At 35.6% G+C, this 9551-nt stretch overlaps 1 pseudogene; it reads right to left on the reverse strand.

Moving 5' to 3' along the window:
- Positions 1-7838: 7838 nt before the first annotated feature.
- On the reverse strand, positions 7839-9134 carry LOC116123357 (annotated as a pseudogene).
- Between the last annotated feature and the right edge of the window lie 417 nt (positions 9135-9551).

The following is a 9551-nucleotide window of genomic DNA, read 5'->3' on the forward strand; positions in this document are numbered from 1 at the left end:
TTTATGAAACAATTAAGTTAATTCATGCGAATTAATCCTAATTTCCCACAAATGATACCTATAACCACTAAGTATAAGTGTATTTTCAAGCACTTATCACAATGTACTCAGCCTTCGCTGTAGAATCAGCTACAGTACTCTGCTTTGAGCTTTTCTAGCTCATTATAGCTCCATTGAGAGAAAAGACAAAACCTAATTGCGATCGAAAATCATCTTTGTCAGTTTGAAAACTAACATCATTGTATCTTGTTACAGTGAGTTAATCCTCTCCTCCATAAACCAAGAACATATCCTTAGTCCTCTTCAGGTACTTAAGAATGTTCTTGACCGTTATCCAGTAATATTCACCTGGATCCGATTAATATCTGCTACAAATTCTTAAATCATATGAGACATCAATCCAAGTACATAACATGACATACATGATGGATCCAATAACTGATGCATATGGTCTCTTGTTCATCTTATCTCTCTCCTAAGATGATTTTAGACACATGTCCTTCGAGAGATAAACACCATGTGACATAAGAAGAAATCCCTTCTTAGATTCTTCTATACTAAATCTCTTCAATACCTTGTCAATATATGTACTCTGACTTAGGCCAAGCAACCTACGTGATCTATCTTGATAGGTCTTGATACCAAGGATGTAGGTTGCTTCCCTTAAGTCCTTCACAGAGAAGCACTTGGATAACCAAGTCTTTATCGTCTACAACTTCGGTATATCATTCCCAAATAGTAATATGTCATTGACATATAATACTAGGAATGCCGCTACGCTCCCACTGATTTTCTTGTACACACAAGGCTCATCTTTATTTTTGATGAAACCAAATTCTTTAATGGCTTCGTCAAAATGAATGTTCTAGCTCTTTGATGCTTGCTTAAGTCCATATATGAACCTTTGCAACTTGCATATCTTCCCTGCTTGTCTTTCAAGAACGAAACCATCAGGCTCTATCATATAGACATCTTCTTCAAGGTTTTCATTTAGAAAAGTAGTTTTGACATCCATTTTCCAAATTTAAGGATCATGGTATGTAGCTATTGCAAGCATAATCCAAATAGACTTCATCATTGCTATTAGTGAAAAGGTTTCATCATAGTATATTCCGTGCTTTTGTTTGAAACCTTTGGCAATCAGCCGTGCCTTATAGGTATGCACATTACCTTTTATGTTTGTCTTCTTTTTGAAGACTCGTTTGCTTCCTATGGGTTTTGTCCCTTCAGGTAAATCCACTAGTGTCCATACTGGTTCCGGTACATGGAGTCCATTTCAAATTTCATGGCCTCAAGCCATTTAACGAACTCTGGATTCGATAAAAAATGTCACCGTAGGATTGAGGTTCATCATCCTGATAAACCAGTATGTCCCTATGTTGAGTCATGAGAAAATCATACATCTTGGGCTTACAATGTACTCCACTAGACCTACATAGCTCTTGTGTAATTTGAGGTGGTTCACTTTCTTCGAAAATCTGTTGAGTGACCTCCTCCTGATGTTCCTCCATCTCTGGTGGTACGTCTGCCTGTTCCTCATCAATCGTATCTTGTGGAGTCGGAGCTTCATTGAGTTCGAACTTTCTACCTCTTGTACTATTTTGGATGAATTCCTTTTCCAAGAATACCTTAGATTGAGCTACAAATTTTCGCTCTTCTGACTGGTAGAAATAGTATCTCATGGTTTCCCTAGGATATCCCACAAATATACATTTGTCAGATTTTGGGACAAGCTTATTTGACGTTAGTTTCTTGACATAAGCATTATAACCCCAAATTCTCAAATAAGACAACCTAGGCTTCCACCCATTCCATAATTCATATAAAGTTTTATCCACTGATTTGGATGGCACACGATTCAGTGTATGAATCGCAGTCTTTAAGGCATAACCCCATAATGTTATGGGTAGATCAGAAAAACTCATCACTGAACAAGCCATGTCAAGTAAAGTTTGATTCCTTCTTTCCGATACACCATTATTCTTAGGTGTATACAGAGGTGTGAGTTGTGATACTACCCCACATTCATTAAGGTATCCACCAAACTCCAAGCTTAAGTATTCACTTCCTTGGTTTGACCGAAAGGCTTTAATTCTCTTACCAAGCTTGTTTTGTACTTTATTCCTGAACTCTTTGAACTTGTCAAATGATTCAGACTTATGTCTCATCAAATAGATATATCCATATCTACGGTAATCATTAGTAAATTTGATAAAGTAAGAATATCAAACTCTTGCCTAAACTGTCATTAGACCACACACATCACTATGGATGATGCCAAATAGTTTTGTAGATCTTTCATTGTTGCTATTGAAAGGCGACTTGGTCATCCTGCCTAAAAGGCATGTCTCCCATACCTCATAAGATTGAAAATCAAATGGGTCCAATACTCCATCATTATGGAGTTTTGCTATGCGAGTTTGATTAACATGACATGGCTTATAATGGTAGAGGAATGTTTGGTTAAGATCGCCATGCTTGGCTTTCTTATTTTCAAGATTGAATATCCTTTTATCCATATCTAGAACATATAAACCATTGTAATCTAGCATTTCCATAATGAATACCATTCAAACTAAAAGACAACAATCCGTTAGATATATCAAAATAATATCCAAAACTGTTAGGAAACGGTCCATATACGCAGCGGAAAACAAAATCATAATAACAAGGATCGTTCCCATTGAGTCAAGATCAAAGGTACAATTTTACAGTTTATGTTAAAATAGAAATCTGCAGAAATTAATCATGAGTTTAGCAAAACATACGCACGTTTGGAGGCTCCTCCAAATTTGTCAATGAACGTTTTGCTACCGACTCAAGTGTAGGATCGAACTCACGTAGTCCACACGAAGACAATCACAAAGAACTAATGAGGGATTTGCTAGATCCTCCTTAGCTTTAAGATCAAGAAGAAAAATCAATGAAATTGATTTCAGGCCAAAATAAATTATGCTATGGGAGAGTGTTTAAGGGGCTACTGTGTTTGTGCCTTTTCAAAGAAAATAAACTAAATTAAAATCACACCCATTTTACAAATAACCATTTTCTTTTATAGTGAAAACTTAGTTGCCCTATTCCCACATGGAATAGGCTTGGGCTCCAACCCAAACACCCCATGTTACCAAACACTCTCAATTAGATATTTATTTTTTATTTCATCATTATCTCAATTAAAATTAATTAATATATATTTAATCTATATATTAACATTTAAGAATAATGATGATTTAATTAAATATATGCGAACACATATTTAAATGTAATTTCACTTATTTAATTTTTCTAATAAATTAAATAAAGGCTACGACCTCAGCAAATTTAATTGTACTGTGAAATTACCAAAATACCCTTTTGCCTAAAAAGACAAAAACGCCCTTCTTTCTTCCTAAGTCTTAAATTATCTTCTATGTGTGTGACCTATAGGCTCCTCATCATACCGGCAGTGTATAGTATCGCGATTAACACAAATTAATCGTCTCACTAATACACAGACCAAGATTGGCCCCTAGCAAGGCATCATGGCCACCCGATAGATTCGGATTCGGCAAAGTAGCTACCTGTCAACGATATGGTTACCGTACAATTCGATCCTTTCATCATCCGTTATCTCGACGAGACGAAGGCATATAATTAGTGTCAACTTTCGGTTACTCTCGATATTATGTATTCAGTTTCTAGACTAATGACCTGTATTATAATCCGGATAGAGCAACAACTCAATCCCACTGTGGCCATAGTTTTAGTGTCATTGCCATATACTGAATTGCGCCGTGAGATAACTTCTCCCGTACTCGAGAGTGATGACTTCTCCCGTACCCGGGAGTGATGAATCCTCTGTCAATCCACCATAGTCTTGATACACTCCTTGATGCAGCTAATCACCACCATATTGACAGTTCTGAATAGAACTGCGTTAGGCTAGTGTCAACAGTCATACCAATAAAAATAAACCACATATCAACAAGAGAAGGCATGGATTAAGCCGTTCGTCGGCAACCTTCCACGACTCCAACACATGCTTACCCTCACTGGTGGCGACAATGGAGATTATAAATCTATAATATATTTAGTTTATAAAAGACAAGGGGAAAATGGAAAATGAGACAAGAAGAACAAAGGAAAAAAATGGGAGAGGGAAAAACTTAAATCTCTTACTAGTAGGAGAGAGGGAGAAGAAGAAGACAAAGAAGAATTAGAAGAGTGAAGACTGAAGAAGAAGAGATATGAAAAAGTGGAGAAGGAGAAAAAGACGAACAAGAATTGGAGAGAGGAAGAAGAAAAAGACGAACTGAGTTACAGAAGAAGACAAAATATGAAAAAATGGGGAGGGAGAAAAAGACGAAGAAGAATTGGAGAGAGGGAGAAGAAGAAGACGAACTGAGTTACTGAAGGAGAAAAAATATGAAAAAGTGGGGAGGGAGAAAAAGACAAGAAGAATTGGAAAGAGAGAAGAAGAAGATGAAAGAGAAATATTTGGAGATGAAAAATAATAAAGAAATAAATGCGAGAAAAAACTTAAAAATAAAAAATTGGAGATGAAAAATTTTAAAAAGTAAAGTAAACGAGTGACCTATGGGTCGACTCGTACCCTCACGAGCGGGTACGATGCTGCCTTTTTTAACCCGTTCAAAAAAATTACCCTTCAACCCATACCCATTTGACCCGTTACCTGCCAGGTCTAGTGGTACATGATTGTTTTGCAAGGAGACAGATCGAAAATTTAGGCTGAGGAATGGACACACTATGACCCAATCTTTGATGGAAAATAAATGAATTTTTATTGATATTTGTATTATAATGAAAATTTTTATTTTGTGTAATACAATTATTAGACTCTTGAAAAGCTTCGAAATATCCACTAGGTGTCTAGTAGTACAGACCATGATGTGTCTTAACCAAGCCCATCAGTTTTCTAGTCAAAGAGTCATGAAATGAACATGTAGTGGGAAGGAAATTTAAAACACATCTACTATCGGTACAAGTTTTTGACACGGAAATAAGATTAACATGAAAGACAGGGACAAAAAAGACGTTTTAAAGATTAAATGTTCTAAGAGACGGACATTCCTATATGAAAGGCTGGGACACTATTCCCATTTGGCATGCGCATGGATGTAGATGGTTTGGTTTGTTTAGTGGTTTTAAGGAAAAAAATTCGGGTTGCAAACAATGTGGTCACTTGCCTTGAGTTATCCAAATATTATTTGAGAAAGGATTCAGACAAAAAGATGTACCTACATAGGATGTCGAGGTATTTGCCTGTGGAATGTGATTTAACATCTGAATCAGTTGATTGTATTGTTCTGTGCTAATTAAAGGTGCTAAAATTTGAAGATTTTTAGTTTTATCCTTGTTGGACGTATTGGGCAGCCCATGTAATTTCCAATAGGTGTCCCAAGTATGGTTTCTCCATTTTTAGTAGTCACAAAAAAATTTCCCTTTATTATTCTTTGACCTTGGCCCATTAGACCTATTACCGTTAGATCCATTTGCATTAGGCCCAGTTGACTTGTTTGATTGGAGGCGTGACGTGGCGTCATAGGTGCCGTTAGATGATTGCAAGAGAGAGATGACCTTTTGTGTGTTGATATTCTTGTCAAATTGATCCATTCTAAAAGATGAATTCAATTTAATAAAAAAAAAAAAAACTAACTCGTGCACCCGAGTGCCAATGTGGTTTACAGGAACTCAGCAAAACTTAAGGCTCCAGTGGGTGGAACAATTCAATAGCCTAGGACAGTTGTAAGTGCTGAAAATGATTTAATATGTACTAGGAAAATTCCCAAGAAAAATTGGAGGGGTCACAACCGGTCCCACTTAAAACCCAGTCTCCTTTAGACTTTTATCATTATGTTGACAGAATTTTTCTAGATATGTATATAACCATATAACTAGCTACTCACTATCCTAAACTTAGGCTAGAGTGGGTTGAGAGAGCTTGGAGGCTAGTGGAAGCTTGGTCAGAGCGAATGCTCTGATACCATGTCAAAATAAGACAATAGAGGCAAGAGAAGACTAAGGATTGCCTGAGTATGCCAGAGAGAAAGAATGGAGAAGAATAGTTTTCTATTTAATTGTATGTTTTGTATAAGTATACATTGTCTATTTATACTAAAGTGCAAATGAATGAAAAGGAAATATAATATTTGCCATAATGTCATAATCAGAAAGTAAAAGGTAAGGGAATATTGATATTAAATATAATATCAATCAATCCTTGAGTTAGTCTAGCATTTCAATCATTCCTTGATTTATTCTAGCATATCTATCATTTCTTGATTTACTCCAACATTTACTTTCAGAATCGCGACGGAACTTTCAAAGCTATGAACCAAATCTATTACTCATTTGACTAAGACAATTGGAAAAATAAGAGAAGAGAAGGAAATCAGTCCCACCACTGTTCAACAGAAAACAACAAACAAGATATCAACTAAAATTCACTCGTCAATAGAGAAGCCAATTTGGAGGCAACGGCTTCAATCTTCTTGGAATAATCATAGACCTGAGCCTTTGAGACTCGGTAAGACCAATAAAAAATAACTTACATTACCTTGAAATCTAGAAAAACTTATAAATTTCTACAGAAGCATAGCGCACGTTGAGTCAACTATGATTCAAAAAATAAAATAAATAAAAAATAAAAATGAACGGAGTAAAGAAGAGGGTAGCTATTTCTCAAGCTTTTGGCAGTTCAGATTATGAAGATGACATCCACAAGCCTGAAATTTATAATTAAAAATAAAAGAAAAAAAAAGAAAAGAAGAATTAAGAGTTTCAAGCATTAAATGGCCAATACCATAGCTATTTATTTATTCTCATTCCAATTGCCACCAAGTATTAATAGTTAATACCTATAGATCTTATAGTATTTTGAGAATACAAAAGAAATTATTAAAGAAAAAGAAAAAGAAGAACCTCAGGAGACGTTTCATTCCTCACTAAGTATCATTACAGAAGAAATTGAACTCCACCAAAATTATAATTTTTTTTTTCTTATGTTAAACACTAATTGTAACTATAAGTACATGAGCTTCCCGTTTCAGATCTATCCATACAACTTCCACTTCCTATCCAATGAACAAAGCAAGAAAGACTCGAACGCTAAAACTCAATATTTTATTGTTAGGATTGGTTATCATGTTTACGATGCATGCACACACGAGGGCCTGGTGGAAAAAACTAATGATAAATTATTTTTTTTTAGGTGAAAGACGTATAACGAAAAAAGAGCATTTAACTTTGCTTGGATTCAAATTACAAACTTGGTAAACAACTCTACAGCTTAGGATCTCAACGGCCTCTTTCGGTTTAATATCTAGAGATATGATTACTCTTTGACTAAAATTATTTGAGTATTTTCAATAGATCTTTTTTTTAAGAGCATATTCATATAAAAAGAGTATTTTTATTACTTCTAAATATGAGAACAAAATTTGTATTCAATCTAATGCTCTTTAAATTAGACTTAATAAATAAGAGAGAGACTTAATAGGAGAAAAAATTAATATAAATACATAAAAACTGTAATTTATTAAATAAATAGAGATGAGAGTGAAATTTTCACTTATTCTTTAATTTATTTTAAAGAATAAAATTTATTGAACGTTGTTTTTATGAACAAACTCTTTATAATAAAGAGTTTAGTTCGTATAAAGAGTCTTTTGAAAATGTTATTACACAAAATCTATAGTTGAGCACTTAAGCGTAATGGCTAGTTGGTGTTCGGCATGGTTTTGTCGTGGCTAGGAATAATCAAATACGACAACGAAACTATCTTCAACTCCAAAGGATGGAGCAGCTGACAATAGAATAAAAGATTTTGCGTTCTCTAACTAAAGTTCTTTCCCTCGAAAGTTTGGCCAAATTGCCAGTTGTTCGGCACAACCGCCATGAGGTTGATGTTCTACGTCACTTGCTTTAACTCTGAAGGATAGCGACTCTCCAGTCATCTTTGCATTGCTCTCCCACTTTTGACCCCATTTCGTTTCATAGGCGTCCATTTCAATTTCTATCACCCTTCACTGCCACCCAACAACATCCCTGCGCCTCCGACATTCCATACTGAGACTAAATTGAAGTAAGGATTCCCAGTAATTGTGAATCGAATCCCTCCTTTCTTTTGACATGAAAGTCTGAATAAATAATGAACGCAGACCAAGTTATACCTTCATTTCATGCTTTAGGATTATGTGTTATCTTTTTCGGGTCCGTTTTAAAGGACCTTCCTCATTCTTTTGTTAAAAGTACTGGCAAATACGAGCACTTGAAAAGTAGTTAGAAATACTTGTTAATCATAATATTAGGATTTTATATATGTAGACGATGAAACGAAAAGCGAACCTTCGATATTGATTGGGACAATGCACCCTTGTACTCAGCAATCTGAGAGAATGCAGGTAGGCTATGTCGAAATGTGGAGGGTGGTTGCACCATCCTCCATTGTCATTTGGTAGAGCCAAATTTGGTGGGCAAAGGTCGGTGGCCGTGACAAAGAGAGATGGTTGTCCAGGCTTGCACCATTGAGGGTTATTGAAACATTTGATCTCATAACAGCACCACAAGTTTGGCCGTTGTTAAACAAAGTTTTGCTCAACGCTGCTGTACCCGTGCCATAGCCTTGTGTAGCTACATCCTCATAACCACAAGCCCCACCTGTAATCATATATTTTCACAGCGTAAACTTTAGGAGTACTGCAAATAGTCAAGACAAAACTGGAAGTCAACGTATAATGAATTTCGGATCATACCCTGAACTAATCATTCTATTGGGTCCAACTCTCTTTATTTAGACACGTTTTAAAAAATTCCCTTTTTTTCTTCGAAAAACATGATGTTGTCTAAACTTGTGGTTGCGTTAAAATTTGTTCAAAGCATATTATGATTACTAAGTAGATGGTTTCACATGTCAAACTTTCGGTCCATGTAAACTTAAAGAAAATAAAAAAAAATCCAACAGGGAGAGGTTCAAATCGAAATTGTAAGTTTTTACACGGTCCACTATATATGGGAAAGGTATTTTATGTTCCAAGCCACGGTTTAAGAATATTAATTTTACCGAATGTTTTTGCGTTTCCCTCGTAAAAGGTCGCTGTGCGTTTTGCCAACGACTGGGCTTCAATTTGATCCATAGTGCTTCGCACTGCTACTGAGTTTTCATGATGACCTCCCCCTCCATACGGGCATTAGCAAGGAAATACGGCAATTAAAAGCTAAAAGCAACAACGATACTGGGGGGCTTTCAAAGGCAATGCCATGGTGATAATAGAAGAGTTTTCTGCGGGAGTGCCCTCTTGATTATTTGTTTCTTAATATCTAGCTTTCCATCATTCCACAGGCATGAGGATTTAAGTGCTAGTTTGCTTTATTTCAAGTACGTTTGTTCAAGTCTGTTTTTCCCGTGGAAAATTTTTCAAGGAATCACTGGTTTGTAGTTAAGAAACGAGATACCGATTATTGTTTTCTGTTGTTTTGAAACAAAAGAAATCGGTTAGAAATGCCTAAAGACGGAAATATGTTCTAAACAATACAGTTGGATTTCGGACGTT

Source organism: Pistacia vera, unplaced genomic scaffold (genome assembly GCF_008641045.1).
Source record: "Pistacia vera cultivar Batoury unplaced genomic scaffold, PisVer_v2 Contig142, whole genome shotgun sequence".
Classification (NCBI taxonomy): domain Eukaryota; kingdom Viridiplantae; phylum Streptophyta; class Magnoliopsida; order Sapindales; family Anacardiaceae; genus Pistacia; species Pistacia vera.